We start from the raw sequence: 17,031 nt of genomic DNA, 5'->3' as shown, positions 1-17,031 counted from the left end.
TCTGAAATACTTGTATCTCTAATTTTTAGGTCTTCTTACAACTCTGGGCATGCTCCCTCCTCCCAATGGACTTGCCAGTTCTCATTTATGCCCTCTCTAGTTACATGAACAGAAGTCCAGGGATGAAGGCGAGACAAGGAAGGAGCTAATACAGGAGTCTGCTTTGGGGAGAAGTGAGCCTGGGCTGGGGTTAGCACATTGAAGTAGGTTAGAAAAGGCTTATTTCAAAGGGGAAATAACAAAGGGACCTATGGTTACTCAGGGGGCTGTAACAGCAGAGCTACTACCCCTTCTAGGTCCTAATGGACAAGGGGAGGGTGATGTGGGAGTGTCATATATCAATCTGTTGATTTCATTGGTTAAGTAATAAACACACTGCTTGGCCTCATAGGTTAAAGCATAGGTGGGTGGAATAAACAGAATAGAATTCTGGGCGGAAGAGGAAGTGAGGTCAGACTCTGCTCTGCTCCTGGAGAGACTCTGCTCTCCGGAACACAGACACCATGCTCCACTCTCCCAGGATGGACGGAGGCTAGAATCTTCCCGGTAAGCGCACCTTGGGGTGCTTACACACATTATTAGAAATGGGCTAGTCCAGGTGCGAGAATTAGCCTGTAAGGGTTAGAGTTCATGGGCCAAGCAGTTCTTAAATGAATATAGTTTGTGTGTTGTTATTTCGGGCATGAGCTAGCCAAGCGGCCGGGGTGTTGGGGACGCAGCCCCGCCGCTCTTATTTCAACAGGAGGGAACTACATTCAGAACAGGCAATAATGTTTAGATATGGTCGAGTGATGGGAGCCCTAGTGCAGAAGTGCAGCAGAGTCAGAGAGGAACACACAAATAGGAGAGAGGTTTGGCTCACAGGCCTGACTGGGCTAGAAGATGGTATGGGCTGTGAAGAAACAGGGAGGTAAAGGAGGGGCAACTTAGAGACACTGGTGAAGGGTGGACCTCTTTCAACAGGGAACATGACAAAGGGTTGAAGGCAAAAGACCCAGGTTCAGTTTGGGGTGCACTATGTTAATGACTGCAGAGAACCTACTTGGAAGTTGCCAGGGTTTAACCTGAGCTTCAGCAGAGACCTCAGCTAGAAACATAGAATTGGAACATACAAATAACGATTATTACTGTATTGAAGATCAGTAAGACATATATCACATGTGAAATCTGATGCTCACCGGATAAAGAACGTCATCCTTAGCATTTGGAGAAGTGTCTTCCTTCGTCCTGGAATGATGTCCACTCATTCCAGGTAGTTATACAGACACAAGATAATTGGGATGCACTAGATATTCATCTTACAGTGGTGAAAACTGAAGACAACAAAGACAAAATATGGTAGAATTATTATCCTTGCACATGACAAAAAGCCCAGTTTAAACTAAGCTAAATGAAGAAAGTCTTTGGTTAAAGTCAAGGAGTGATTTTCAGCTTCAGACAGAGTTTGCTCCGAAGGGTCAGAGAACATCACAGAGGCAGGGTTCTGGGGCCTCTGTCTTCTACATCACAGAGGCAGGGTTCTGGGGCCTCTGTCTTCTACATCACAGAGGCAGGGTTCTGGGGCCTCTGTCTTCTACTCATCCTGCTTTCCCCAGTGCTTGCTGCCTTCTCTAAGGCCGACTCAGCCTCATTTTCATAAAATGACAAGCCTCACATAACCCCACCTTCCAAACAACCAGGCAACCTTTCTCTCTGAGAAGCCCTATTATATGTCTCAGGCCTTCTCAGCAGCTTGACTTATTCCTGTTCTTAGAGCTGACCCATCACTGTGTTGGAGGGATAGGTACGGCCAACAATATTGGGACTGGTAAGACTAGCAGAAAGGGCTGATTCCAAGTCAACAGTAGGATTTCCCAATAGAGGTGAAGTTTGTCTGTTTGAACAACAGGTTGCTGCTGATACCTGAGATAAAAGACTCAGCCCAATAACTTCAGGAAGAAGGGCCTGGAAGTCACATGGTTTGTCAGCATCTGAGCCCTAGTTCAGTGTTGGCTGCTCCCGCCGCCAACTTACTGTCTCTGACACGCAATCACTACAGCCCGTCTGTTCCCATAAATGTTCCAGAGACTTAAGATGGTCAGAGGCCAGAAAGGAGTCAAAAACAACAGCAGTGATTAAAAACTCAGAGAGGCCTCAAATCATCCAAGATCGTGCTCTGGCATTATTACCTTTGATCAGCCCAAACTGAACTAGACAGGAATAAGGGAAGAGATGTCACTCACGCCAGCCGGTGGGGAAGGTAAGGAATAGAATGATGTTCGTGGTCCCTGCTCCTTCCTCTCCCTCACTTTAGCTTGAGAGAGGGGACATTAAAAACCTGTGTGCAAAGCTGACCAACCCCCGGAGTGCTGTCAGAGAGGCTTTGGTTTCTTATTCACGGCTAGACAATCCCACATGACTCCAGAGCTCTGTTTCTACCACCCCGGCCAGAGTTTTGTTTGTGCTGGTTATTTTTAGAAGAGTGTGAACCCTTGGGAATCATCACACCCAATCCCCTTGTTTCAGGAAAGGGCAAGGAGACTCGGTGTTTCAGAACGAGTTTCAGCTCACTTCCTATCAGAGTTGATCATTTGAATCCAAGCTTCCGATTGGGCTCAGTGATCCCTCTGTTGCCTCCACCTTCCTCCCTAATCACTTCTTCAAAGTGCCCAACTGGTCTCTCCCCTGTGAAACGACCTCTTAGGCGTCCTGGGTGCACGTGGATTTTACCTGAGAAGTAGGGGGAGTTCCCAAGAGGTACAAGGATGAATGATAAAATTCATCTTGATAATCTCAATTTTTAACTTTTTGGAGATCAACATCAGACAGCATAAACAAACACCAGGATAACTAAGGAGCCATGGAGAATGGAAGACAAAGATTCACGTTTTATAATTAGCGGCACTTTAGCATATTCTCCCCTATAAGAGAACTGTATTTTGATTTTTGTACTGGGCCCCACAAATTATGTTAGCATCCCTGTTTTTAATATCTTAGCATTTAACTTCTCAAATTCTCCTATTTCAGTAGGGTTGTTTTCAACACTCTGGCCATTTTGAGTCACCTCACTGCCTAACGATATTTCCTTCACATATGACGTTGTTTTGATTAATAGTTTTAATTTATCAAGAGCTATATTAGTTTGTTTGGTCTGCCATGACAATATATTTTAGCAGCCTGAGCAAGTGGCTTACATAAGCGGAATGTATTTCTTCATGATTCTGGAAGATAGAGGTGTCAAAGTTCTTCGTGTCTTCATGAGCTCATCCCTGAATTTTCAGACCTGCGTGTGTTGCTAGGTGCGTACATGGACCCTGCGTACATTGGCATCCATTCCTGTGTGTATACATTCCTTTTTCCCCTTCGTAAGACTTGTATCTTACGAACCTAACTTCTTTATATCTTAATTACATTAATCTTCAAACACAGCCATGCTAAAGCTTCAACAAATAATACAGGTAGAATTTAGCTCCCAACAAGGCCTTATATCCCCACTCTTTCTGTGGTGGTCTTGATGTAATATCCAGTACTCATATTTTTGTAAGTCCACTCATTCACTGATAAATATTTGCTGAGCACCTACTAAACGCCAATTGCTGGGATAGATACTGGAGATGAGATGCTAGAGAATACGGGTGGATTCCTGCCACCACGGGGATTTAGGCCCTACCGGGAGAGATAGGGGTAAAAACAATTAAGCAAATAAAACAATTGCAGACTATGAGAAGTACAAGAATAATAAGACACAGGGCTCTGATAGTAAAGTAAGTGGGTAATGTTTTGAATGGGGTTGTCAGGGAAGCTGTCTCTGAAGAGATGCAGTAAACCTGGATGATGCGGTGAGCAAGATTTCTTAGCACAGAGAGGTCAGAACAGGAAGTAGCAAGGGAAAAGACTCAGATGTGGTCCCAGTCTCAGCGTGCTGCTGGCGGTGGCTACATGGTCACGAAACAGTCGTGCATAGTTCTATGTAGAATATGGAATGAAATAGGCAGGAGCAAGGTCATGCAGGGTCCTCCCGGCTTTTAGAATCCGTTCTGAATGTGATGGGAAGCCACTGAAGGCAGTGATCTGACAGATTGGCAGAGAGCAGGAAGGGATGGAGAACCAGAGTGCCATTGTTTTCTGTCATTCCTGCACTTGTATCTGCAGGACTGGCTAGGCATAGGAGGTCATAAACACTGGGGAGGGTGCCCCCTGCTGGCCATGTCCTTTTAAACTCGCATTTGATGACCTAAAGGGAGAGTAGATGTATCTTCCCAGGGCTTCTCCCCATCCTTCCCTCTCTTCTCTTCCCCTCTTCTCCCCACTTGGTTCCATTTACCTCAATCATATGTCTATTGTGCAAAATCATGGATCTTACTGTGATGTTTAAAATAGTTTATGTGTGTGCGTGGGAAGGTCAGAACAACTTTGGACAGTTCTTTCTTTCCACAGTGTTTTCAGGGACTTGAACTCAACTCGCCAGGTTTGCGAAACAAGTACTTTTTACCAGCCACCTCACTCTGCCTTTATGATGCTTTTATATGTACGTATCATGTAATGTCAGGATTCGTGGTCACCCTTGTGTGTCACTGCTCCCTTCTACCTTTCTAAATAGTTCTTTTTGACTTTCGTGTTACACACACACACACACACATACACACATACACACACACACTTAAATTCTGAATTCTGCATGTGTTTGTCTTTTTAAATCTGGCTTAGTTCACTTAACATGGTCTCCAGTTTTGTCCATCTAACATAATTTCTTTCTTCTTTATGACTGAATGAAACTCCATTATATATATATATATATATATGTATATATATATATATATATATCCATTTTCTTTATCCCGCAGTCAGTCAATGGACAGCTAAGCTGACTGCATGTCTAGTCTATTAGTAATAGTATAGTAATAAGTATAGAACGCTGATTTAGATGGTCTTTGGTATGGGATAGCTGGATGACATATCAATTGTATTTAATGCGAGGGCTCTCTATCTCATGTCCATTCCCACTGACTAATTTACATTCCCACTGACACTCTGTATATGTCCCCATTCAACCCCATGGCAAAAGGAAGTGCTGAGATCCTCCAATCAGGTTTTCAAATACTTACGGGTATTTTTCTTGATGAAAGAAAGGGGCACAAGGGAGCGTTCTGCCAGCTGAGTAAGTATTCTCTAGAAAGAAGGTTTAAGATGACATAAAACGGTCTCTAAGGGTATTTTTTTTTCTGAAAGCTTATACGTGCTTCTAATGAGAACACTATTCAGGAAATACACAAGAGGAAAAAAAAAGTGCTTCCCAACAAACCAATATTAAGGAAATACTTAAGAGAAAAAAAGCATTAATAAAAACCATTCCAAGTCTTACTTTTTAAGTTGAAGAGCGTGTGTTAAGGCATGATGCCAGAGACCCTACATACATGCATCATATAAAACACAGTGTGAATCCCTCTGTAGTTAAAATGTTACTAACATTGCTAAGATAATTTAAAAGTTGTTTTGATTTTAAATGTATGAATTGTGTCAGCGCTATAAAACACAGGTTAGCAAAGGTTTACAGTTCTGTGGAATAAAATATCTTGCTCACAGCCATGCTTCTCTGCCCTTGCAGGGTGAAAGCATTAGAGATAGAGCATCAATGGACCAGCGCTGTAGTCCAGAATTTAGTTGTCAGGAAGGGGTGATGGGTGAGCTTTGGACCACAGCTTGCAGTGTACTGACCTAGGCACGGATACAGGAGAGCTGCCGGGAGTTTTCTCGCTCCACATTGTGTTCTATTATTTTCACTTTGTTAGGATTTGTGGATGTGACTATTATGTCCCTTCAGGATTCCCCTCAGCTGTGATATTAAAGGCACACAGTCTTGCTCGGTTTTCTCAAATAGAATTGTCAGGTAGTTTTACCTTGCCTTGGTTTTTAAAAGAGTTCATGGGAATATATTTCCCAAGTGCCCTCATGTCAGGAAGCAGCCTTTTATCTCTGTTCTCAATGACACCTTTGAGTGACATAGTATTCACTGTCACTCTGATTCTCCCAGCCTGGAGCCTCTCTGCCTTGTCTCTGGGCATCGCCAAAGCCAAGGCAGCTATTTGAAAATGCCTGGCTTCTCCCTCTAGTGGCTGATTTGTGTTTTTGGTACCCATGTCTAAAGTTTTATCTTGATTCTTCTTTTTCCTCCCTCCCTTCCCTCCCTCCTTCCTTTCCTCTTTCTCCCTTTCCTTTCTTTTCCTTCCTTCCTTCTTCCCTTTTATTAAAAACAGACTTTTTCTCACATAATATATCCCGATGACAGTTTCCTCTCCCTCTTCTCCCAGTTCCTTCCTACCTCCCCTCCCAACCAGAACCACCCACCTCTTTCTGTCTCTCATTAGAAAACAGACTTGTAAAGGAAAATAAAGTAGAATAAGGTAAGACAAAACCCAAACTAACACACCAGAATGGGACAAAACAAACAAACAGAAGGAAAAGAACCCAAGACACAAGAGATACAGACACCAAAGCCTACTCGTTTGCACACTCAGGTATCCCATAAAAAAATACTAAACTGGGAGCCATGATATATATGCAAAAGAACCTGCAGGGTAAATAGAGAGGAAAAAAAGATAAAATTTAAAAATAAATAAATAAAATCCCTGACAATATTATGGACAAGGAACCTCCAAAGAAACCACTGAGTTCATTTCTGTTTGCCATCTATTGCTAGGCATAGGGCCTACCGTTAAGAATAATTTGGAGAAAACTGGGTTAGGGATGGGGGCTGTGTCCACTTCTCCTATCAATTCTAGGGGATTGGGTACTGACCAAAACCCTTGCCGTTTTTCTTTTTAGTCTGAGCCATAGAAGTAATGACTTTTCCCAATTGTCCTCTGGGCCTGAGGTCTTGGACATCTTAGACATGGCTGTGCCCATGTTAAAATACACGTTCAATCAGGACTTCACTCATCAAGGCTTCTCCACTGCCTATGTTCATGATGCTTTATTACAGCAAGAGAAACCTAAGTATGACATTTTTCTTGATCTTAACCTTTCTAGCTGGGATAAGAAGAAATCTCAAAGTAGTTTTGATTTGCATTTCCCTAATTGCTATGGACATTGAGTGTTTTTTAAAATATATTTCTTGCCCATTTTCATTACTTCTTTTCAGAACTCTGTTCCGATTCATAGCCCACTTATTCCTTTTTTGTAGGGTTGTTTCTTGATTATTTATTTATTTATTTATTTATTTATTTATTTATGGTATTCTGGATATTAATAGTCTGTCAGATGTGCAGCTAGTAAAAATCTCCCCCACTCTGTGGGCTTCCTCTTTAGTTAACTGAGTGTTTCCTTAGCTGGGCAGAATCATTTCATTATGAATTTCCATTTGTTAAATGTCAGAATTAATTCGTGAGCACATAGAGTTCATTCAGAAACTCCTTTCCTACACCAATATCTTATAAGCATCTCAATATTTTCTTCTAGTGGTTTCCCACTGAAGACTTTGACCCACTTAGAGCTGACTTCCATGCAAGGCGGGGTGATTAGATATGGATCTAATTTCATTCTTCTACATGTGGCCTTTCCATTTTCCCAGCGCTGTTTGTCGAAGATGCTGTCTTTCCTCCAGTGTGTGTTTTTGGTTTCTTTTTCAAGCAGTTGATTGCTGCAGTTCCCAGCACTCGTTTGAATCTTGATGCCCAACACTAATTGTTTAGCCAGGAAATCGCTCAGCTGTGATCATTCAGTGTCAGTTTGATGGCTGCTGTTGTTATCAGGTGTAGCGTCTTTTGCGTTTGTGTTTTTCATTATTGAGGATTGAGGAAAGCATGCTATCACTTAGATACAGATGCATGGACATCTGTGAACCCCATTCTTCTTTCCAGGATTGTTTCCTTAGCTTATGTCTTTAAATTCCCTCTTGACTTTCCTTACATTCTACTAAGCATGCCAAGGGGCCTTATACATTTTTTTTCTTTGCATCTTTTATCTTGACGCTAGTTCCTCTGGCTTTTTTTTTTCTGTACTTACTGTCATTGTCCCTGGTACTTTCAGATTCACCTTTCGTTTCTTTGCCATTTATCACTTGTTACTTGAAACCATTTTGTGTGTGTGTGTGTGTGTGTGTGTGTTTCAATCTAGTCTCTTAAACTGGCAGTCTCCTCATGGAAGTCAATGTTTTATAATCTTCCTAGAGGTCTTGCTTAGATTCATACTTTTATACATGTATGCATGCACCTCACTGAATGCCTGCTTTCTACAGAGGTCAGAAGAGGATGCTGAATCCCCTAGAATGGAGTTACAATGATGGTTGTGAACCACCATTGGGTCCTGGGACCTGAACTTAGGTCCTTTCAAGAACAAGAAGTGATTTTAGCCACGGAGCATCTCTTCAGCCCTAGATTCACATTTTAATAAATTTTTCTCTGTTATTAATATGTTTAAAAGAAACTGAGTTTCACACTTGGGTTCTCTTTGCTTCCTGAGAGCTTCCCCAGTCCCTTCCTTCTTCTAGCTGCTAAGTCACCATGTTTGCAGTAGCCGGTTTGCAAACTTCTATATCATTTCTTTCCATGTTGCTCTCGTGTAACAAGGAGTAGCCCTGCTCAGCATCTCAGTAAGGGTGTAGTGGTTCTACCTGGTCACACCCCACCTCCCCTTTCTGGACCCATTTTCCCTTTCCTTTATCAAGATGCTGAGTTGGCAACTGAGTATGCCTTTTTATAGTCTTTATTATTAAAATTATTTTTGAATTCTCGGTATTTTGTTGCTAGGCTCTGCTGTTGAGATATGGAGCTGGCATAACAGGCCACATTAATCATACTAGAGTCTCTTTCTTTTCATAGTTATCCATTCTAAAAGATTTTGGCTCAAATTTTGCCCCTTTCTTCTGTGGTTGCCCCTGATAACTTGCCTTTTAAAGGGGCTGTTTTATCAGTCACGGGAAGAAGTTTTTGTGATTTCGATGTTCTCTTCTGTCCTTACATGGAGGTTAAGCATCGACACTAGAGTCTGGTACAGCGTCTGAAGGTCTGAGTTATGAAAAAAAGACAGACCAGGTGATTTTTCAAATTTCTCTCTTATCATTGCATTCTGACGTTAGGCTGTGGGACAGTGGGGTTTTATTGGGGGACGGGGAGGCATCTCAACCATTGGAAGCAAACAAAATGCAAGAACAATCGAATTGAATTAGGGGCAGTGTAGTTTCCAAGCCAATAGAGGGCAGATCTTACTAATTTTATAAAATCAGTCACAGCCGTCCATCTTCCAGGAGCTCAGTTACCTCTCTGCAAAGAGTAAGGAGGCTACAGCCCCCAACGGGAATAAGCTCTGGTTAAATGGCCAGCAGAGACTGCTCTTTCCTTAGAGGGTCTCACATTTCTTTCTTCTCTCGCCTTCTGAGTCCGCCCAGTTAAGAGGTAACTTTTGTCAATATCTGGAAACGGTTAAAGTCAACTCAAACCCTCAGTTTTATCCGTGTTATGTTTTCCAGCTGGAGACCAAACGGTAAGGTGAATTTGCTAGGAGTTTCCGCTGCCCTGCTCCTTAGTGGTAAAGACGCAGGATGGAGCCGCCACTAGATGGCTCCTGCGCCTTCCCAGACCTCTTTCCAGGTCACGGAGTTCTTACTGCTCGCATTGTGTTTGCAGGACCTAGGCCACAGCTGACAGCAAGGAATCATGAAAGTTCTCCCTCTGGGCCAGTGACATTTTGGATAATTATTCTGGACAGAGTCTGTTTTCGTCTCAGAATAAGAATTGTTCCAACACATACTCTATAAACTTGCTGTTGCGGGCAGCGGTGTGGCGTTTTGTCTCTCAGACTGGGTCTTAGCGATGGTGGTACCATTGCTATAGTGAGGGAGGCTTCATCCTGTTCCCATCCACATCCTCCTTACATTGTGCTGTCTCCTTATAACCCCCAAACTCCTTATGTAAAATAGGAGTCAAATTCAATATTATAGCCGAGTTCTAGTTTAACAGGTTGAAAATACAAATCTCAGTGTGAAAGCAGCTGGGTGTAGAATGCAGCCTATGTTTAAGTAAATTATTTAACATGAGGGGGTTTAATGAATGCATAAATAATATTAGAAATAATAGGAATGCTATTTGGGTGAAACATTTACTTAGAACCATATCTTTCTACCATGCTATACTACATGGTCACTTTTAATCCACTGAGAATCTCATCTTTCTTCTTGTAGTACCAAATTTTATCTTCCTTTTTGGGAAAGATCTCTGCATTCATGTGTATTTGAACTTAATAACAAAAGAAATTCTAGGAAATACACAGACTCATAGAGATTGAGGAACATATTTTTGATTGATTAATGGATTCCCGAAGAAATAAAGAGAAAATAAAAACTATTGGAATTAAATATAGGGCTACAGAGATGGCTCAGCTGTTAAGAGCACTGGCAGTTTTTCCAGAGGACGCAGGTTTGATTCCCAGGACCTATTTGTCTGTAATTTCAGAGGCTCAGCCACCAGACGTGCCCTTGGTGCAAAGATGTACATGGAGCCAAAACACCCATAAAAATAAAATACTTTTTAAAAAAGTTAAACAATGTTTAAAACATTCTTGAAACTAACTAAAAATAAAAACACAATATACACAAACCTCTGAGATACAGTGGAAGGAGTCCTAGAAAAAAAATGTAAAGCTTTCAGTGCCTACATTTAAAAATCAGAAAAAGCCCAAATAAATAATTTAATGATTCACAACATGAATTTGGGAAAATAAGAACAAGCCACATCTAAAAGCAACAGAGGGAAAGAAGTAAAACTGGGAAGGAATTAATGAATTGGAAGCAAACAAGAACCAACCGATCAGGCAAAACAATGCAAGGAACTAATGAAACAAACAGTGCTTCTTTAAAAATTGAAAGAAGATTAATAAAACCTTAGCCAACTAACTAAGTAAGAGGGAAGACCTAAATTAATAAAATTGGTCTAAGCAGAGAAATATCACAACAGATGTAAAAGAAACCCAGAATATAAATAGAGGTTTTAAACATCTACATTCCACTAAATGGGAAAACCTAGATGAAATTAGTGAATTTCAGGATACATATGATCCAAGATGGTCAGAACAACCAAGATGGTCAGTAATTAATAAAATCTATAATGAGCAATGATATTAAAACAGCAATGCAAATTCTCAATACTGAAAAACTCTGTGTCTGCTTAGATTCACATCAGAATCCACCAGAAGTTTAAAGAAGACTTTCAGTCAATGTTCCTCAAATCTTTACAATAAATAGAACTAGAAGGAGCACTTACAAATTATTTCTGTAAAGCTAGTGTTCCTTTACTGACCAAGCAGATAAAGACACAATGACAAAGAGCATTTCATAAGGACATATTCCTGTTAAATGTAGATCTAAAAATTCTCAACACAATACTTGAAGCCTAATATGATGAAGTTACAGGGATAAAAATAAAGATAGAGGGATGCTCCAATGTGTACAAATCAATAAATATGGATTTGGAAACAAAAATCACATGACAATCCCAATAGACACAGAAAAGTTCTGTTTCAAAACCCAGCATCCCTTCCTGACAAAAGCCATGAAGAGAATAGAGGTAGAGGGAACATACCTCATATAATAAAGGATATATAAGACAAAACAATGATACACATCATGCTAAAACTGAAGAAATCCCAATGTAATCAGAAACACAACAGTCCACTCAATGCAAAATCTGAAACTTTGAAAGTGGTAGAAGAGAATGTCGGGAACATGTTGCAGGACATACATGTAGGCAAGGGTTTTATAAATAGGACTCTGGTTGCTCAGGAAATAATACAAACAATTGACAAACGGCACCTCCTGAAAGTGAAAGCTTCTGTCAAATGGTGAAGAGGCAGCCTTCAGAATGACAGAAAATTGACACCAGCTGTTTAATAAACAGAGGATTAAAGTCTAGGAAAAATACGAAGAGTTTGAAACACAAGACATCATGAAAACAAACAACCCAGTCCTAAAATGGGCATCAAATCTGAACGAAAGAAATCGTAACAGCCAATAAACATTTAAAAAATGTTCAACATTGTTAGCCATTAAGGAGGTGAAAATCAAATTACTTTGAAATTTCATCCACCCTAGACAAAAAAATGGCTGGCATCAAGAAATCATATGATAACAAATATTGAAAGGATGTAGGGATGAAAGGATTGAAATGTGCAAACTAGTATAGTCACTGTGGAAATCAAATAAATTCCTCAAATAGAACCAACTGATGATCCAGCCATTTCCCTCTCGGAATGCATCCAGAAGGCTTTATAGCCTACTACTGAGATACTTATCATTTATATTTATTGCTGCTCTGTTCATATATAAGCATATATATGAATATGTGTATATGTGTGTATATATATGCACATATGTATGTAACAATAATTACAGAAAAAGAAGTAATGATTTGAGAAGGAGTTTGGGGGCACAGAAGGATTTGGAGGATAGAAGGGGATAACTACACTACTCATGTATGAAAAATTTAAAGCAAAAATGAAATTAGAAAATTTACAGGTACGTTTACAAAACTAGACAAGATGTACTGAATGAAGTAACTGAGATCTAAAAAAAAAAATTACATGTTCTCTCTCGTGTGTGCATCCTAGCTTTAAATTTCTGATTTTGTACATTCAACTTAAGAATTCTCATGGGCACCATAAATCTAGACATTGGCTATATTTGGTGTCTTCAGGAAGGGGGATAGTAAAGTGTAGGTAATGTGAAGGAAGAGAGGGGGAATGGCGGTGACAATGGGGGTGGGTAGGTCTATGTGTCATAAGGAGAGGTGGTGGCAAAGGGGAAGCAATGTGACAGACAGGGAGGAGGGTTAAGGAAAATTAAGGTAGTATAGAAAGAACACTTGCAGCCTACTATATTGTAACACAACTAATTTGGAAAGAATATATTTTCATGGTTGGAAAAAACTTCTCTTGAAGTAATGGTAAAAAAAAAAAAAACCTACAGTGAAAGCTATGTGATAGATCCTCACAAGTTCTTATTGGTCAAGAGAGTCACTGGAGTCCTCCCAAACAATGCAAGTGCTTGCCTTTGCCCTTGGTTGTCCACTGGAATTAGGTGATGAGCACCTATTGCTGAGATACCACATATCGTAGCTGCATAATGTCCTGGTTTTGTCAGCTTGGCACCAATCTAGACACATTTGAGAAGAAGTGATCTTGCTTGATAAAATGCATCCATGAAACTGTCCTGTAGCCAAGTCTATTGGGCATGTTTTTGATTAATGATTGATGTAGGAGGGTCCAGCTGGGCCCCTGACACCCCTGGGCAGGTGGTCCTGGACGGTACAAGAATGTGAACTGAGCTGGCCAAGTCAGTAAGCAGCACGTCTCCATTGCTTCTGCTTCAGTTTCGGCCTTCAGGTTCCTGCTTCACTCTCCTGCTTGGCCATCCTTCAGTGATGGAGTGTGACCTTTGAGTTGTGAACTGAAATAAATTCTTTCCTCCCCAAGTTGCCTGCTATTTCCTGCGCAGCTTGGTCCCAGAACCATGCCTAGTAATGGTGGGATTGAGTGAAGGAAGAACAGACACTTAGACACATGTGCAGTGGATCTGGGATCAGGTGGGGTTCTCTTAATGCTACAATCTGGAACCTCAGAGGGTTTATTAGTCAGGGCACAGTGGGAAGAGCTAGCTAGTCCTGGTATGAGGTCTCCGCAGTCCAGCGGGTTCAGGCTATAAACATCTGGGAGAAGGAAGTCACAGTTGATGGTCTTTGGACAAGTGATCAGCTGTTCATAAACACTCATACTTGGACACCCAAGAAAAGCCTTGCCACTCCCATGGAGCTTGAGCTATATGGATAACAACCTTGTCAGTTGTCCTGTGGGTCAGAGGCTGTGAGTGTCCTTGACGTGGACACGCCCACATTCAAATGCACACTCACTCAAGGCTTTACCCACTTCAGGCTGACTCTTCTCCCCATAATTGCTGTTGGCCATGCTGTTTTATCACAGTTATGGAAGCCATAACTAAGTCACGTGATATAGAAAAATAAAACTGGAATCAAGCTGTAAGGCTCCTCCCTGCCAAGAAGTTTTCACAGTGTCAAATGCCTATGCTGATTGTCCCGGTGAACAAGTCTTGGCCTTACCCAGCTGTGAACACTTGAAATGCAGTTGCAGCCCACCAAGCAAGTTGTGCAATAGTGGCATGACAGAGGACAGTTGGTAGGGTAAACAACAACTGTTTTCCCCTTAGATGGAAGGCCCAATTCATGGGAGGGAATCCACACTTGTAGTGTAAAATCATTCAACAGTCCATGCAGGGGAGCTTATGGATCCTAGGTAGGAACTTAATGTGGTTGTGTAGCTAAATTGATAGAGCATCCAATGACTCACTAAACATGATGGCTTCTATTAATAGACAATTACCACTCCTGGCCTTAATCAGAGAAGTTTCTCTTTCCAGTGACCTGCAATGAATACAAACTCAGGGCTGCAAAAGGTCCTGAGGATAAGTGATGGTTGAGTGCTCAGCCCTAAATAAGACATGTATACCATGCTATCCTAGGCCCCGGGAAATAGCGTGAAAGAGAGAACAGAAAGAATGTAAGAGTCCGAAGAAAAGAAGGGCTGTGAAATGGCGTTTACTGGGCAATATATCACCATAGTAATCACACATTTTAAATAACTGCATGTGATTTCACTGGACCCACACAAAAGTGACTTTTTTGACTGCTAGCCATGGATGGAGGAGGCTGTCCAGGGAGCTCCACTCCTCACTACTGAACTGTTGCCTATGGATAGACAGGGAAAGAGGGCACCATTAAATTCAGTTTGATATCCACTACTGGTCCTATCAGACTTCAGTGCATAGCCCCAATCCAATGGTCGCACTGATGGTCCTAATTAAACTAAATACAAATAGTTAAAATGTTTTATGTGAAGGAAAAATGAATAATGTGGAAACCCATAAGAGAATATTATAAATCAATCAAAACATTGAAAGGTAAAAGAACACTGATATTTTATATTTGCTAAGTTAAAAAAAAGGTTCAAGGAACTGTCCACCCTACTATGAAAGCTATAGGTCAACATTATTATTTGAATATATATTAGTACAGGAACCTCTCAGGTCCAAGGGCAACTTCTCTTCATAAGACAAGGGGTCATAGTTCAACAACTCCCTATGACTTAGCTAATAATAATAATAAGAGTCAAACAATATGGGTCACACAACTAAATAGCCTGGAGGACATGCCCACAATAAAATATCTTCATTGTGTGGAGAAAGAATTCAGTTGGGATCTTGTGTTTTATCTGACAACATTTCTACAAGTACGTGTTTCAGATCCTCCTTTTCCTAGAAGCAATTAAGAAAACCTACTGAATTCTCTATGAAAACCTCCATATTCAGGCATGGGTGGTACATGCATTAGGGGAATGTCCTTCCTTCTACCTGCAAGGTTCAGGAAATTTTTCACATATGTTAACTCAGCTCCACCAAGTCCTGAGTCTAGACGCTACAATGACCCACTGTTGCATGCGTGTTGAACTTCAAACTATAGCTGACAGCCAAAATTACTTCTGAGGTAGATTCTTCAGCTGGCTAAAACCATGGCAGGGAAGAAGTAGGCAATTTTTCTGAAGCTCTGTTTCTTTGTATATAGGGCACATGCTGAAAGAGAATACACAATTTTGCAAAAAAAATTTAAACTAACACAAACAAAAGAGAAAGAAAGGATAAACAGGTAAACCAAAGTGGCTACCCACATAGGAGTAGGCTACCTAGATAGAATGACTATGGTTCTTGTCAGTGGGTCACCTCTTATACCATTGTTAGGTAGCACCCTGTGTAGAATGAAATGAGGCCATAAATGTTTCATCTGTGCCATGCCCTAGAGTCCCTGTAAAATGGCGCTGCCATTATTTCTACTGCAAGACCTTGAACAGCCCATAGGGTTTGTGCTTTGTCTGACATTGGGTACATTGAGAAATGACAAAGTGAGCTGACATAGTAGCCTCAGTGAGCAGTCCAGCATTTATTCATTCTGAAGACGGCAGTAACTCTTTGCCCTTTAACTCTTGCACCCCTTCCTTCTTGCCTTCCTTCACATAAAGTCCAGTTGAGGGTGTCATGGGTTGGTGATGGCTCACTACAATCTACCCTTTTCATTTCCCTGGTTAAACCTTAACTCTTCTACACAGCAGGCCAGTAGCTTACTGTGGCTTAGAGTGAGCATCTCTAATAGCTGCTGTGAGGACTTGTGCCAGCAAAGGACTTTCTCTGCGTTGTTGAAGTGACTCAAGACAGCAATGGAGGAGCAGACATAGGGACTGTTCGGTTACTACCTGGATTGAGAGGTTCATTTGCTGCATCTAATTCCCAAAAACCTCTGAGTGCCTGGGACATCTCTCTGTATCCAGACTTATTTCTTTTGCTATTCAGTGTCCAGCAATGAAAAGGCAACATCAGATGTTAGAAGGAAAAAAAAAAGCAGTGTTCTAGATGTAACTCTCCATCAGCAAAAGAAAGAAGTAGCCAGGGGAAAGATGGAGAGCCATGGGACAGTACATAAGGAACTCCCAAACAATAACTCACTTTTTGACACTCATGTTGTGGAATCACATCTCTCATGTGCTGTGGCCACTTGCTAATAGTTCACCCAGGGCCAGATTTACTGGGCCAATAAGATAAAGAGGCTAGAAGGAGCTGCACGCCAAGAAACCACTATGAGTCTACTAAATCAGCTGTAAATTGTAGCAAGAGCTACTCCTATGAGTTAAATGAGATCATGAGGCAGTGATTAAGGTTTTAGACTTGAGAAATAAGGATAGCATTCCTAGCTCTGACAGCTACTTTCAGTGTGACCTGGGAGCAAGTTACTGAATTGTGGATAGGCTAAGTTAGTCACTGTAACGGGAGACTGGTTATTTGTTTCCTCAGTTGCCTGGACACAAATAATCACACAGAAACTATATTAATTACAACACTGTTTGGCCAATAGTTTATGAATATTTCTAGCTAACTCTTGTATCTTAAATTAACCCATTTCTATTAATCTACAAATTACCACAAGGCTGTGGCCTATCACTAAGGTTCTG

At 41.1% G+C, this 17,031-nt stretch overlaps 1 long non-coding RNA gene across 2 annotated transcripts in view; it reads left to right on the top strand.

The window, feature by feature from the left end:
* Window positions 1-2,132: 2,132 nt before the first annotated feature.
* Window positions 2,133-17,031, top strand: part of LOC126511066 (uncharacterized) — a 29,442-nt gene continuing 14,543 nt past the window's right edge. Inside the window, exon 1 of one of the 2 annotated variants that reach the window (XR_007594596.1) lies at window positions 2,133-2,239. This is a non-coding gene — a long non-coding RNA (uncharacterized lncRNA). Of the gene's footprint in view, window positions 2,240-3,154; window positions 3,279-17,031 lie in introns of those variants that run through there. The other variant, XR_007594597.1, reaches the window with a different exon arrangement.

This window comes from Alexandromys fortis, unplaced genomic scaffold (assembly GCF_014885135.2).
Source record: "Alexandromys fortis isolate MF-2015 unplaced genomic scaffold, M_Fortis_MF-2015_v1.1 scaffold_94, whole genome shotgun sequence".
NCBI lineage: Eukaryota > Metazoa > Chordata > Mammalia > Rodentia > Cricetidae > Alexandromys > Alexandromys fortis.
Note: the sequence above shows the minus strand (reverse complement) of the source record. Positions and strands in the feature narration are given on the sequence as shown.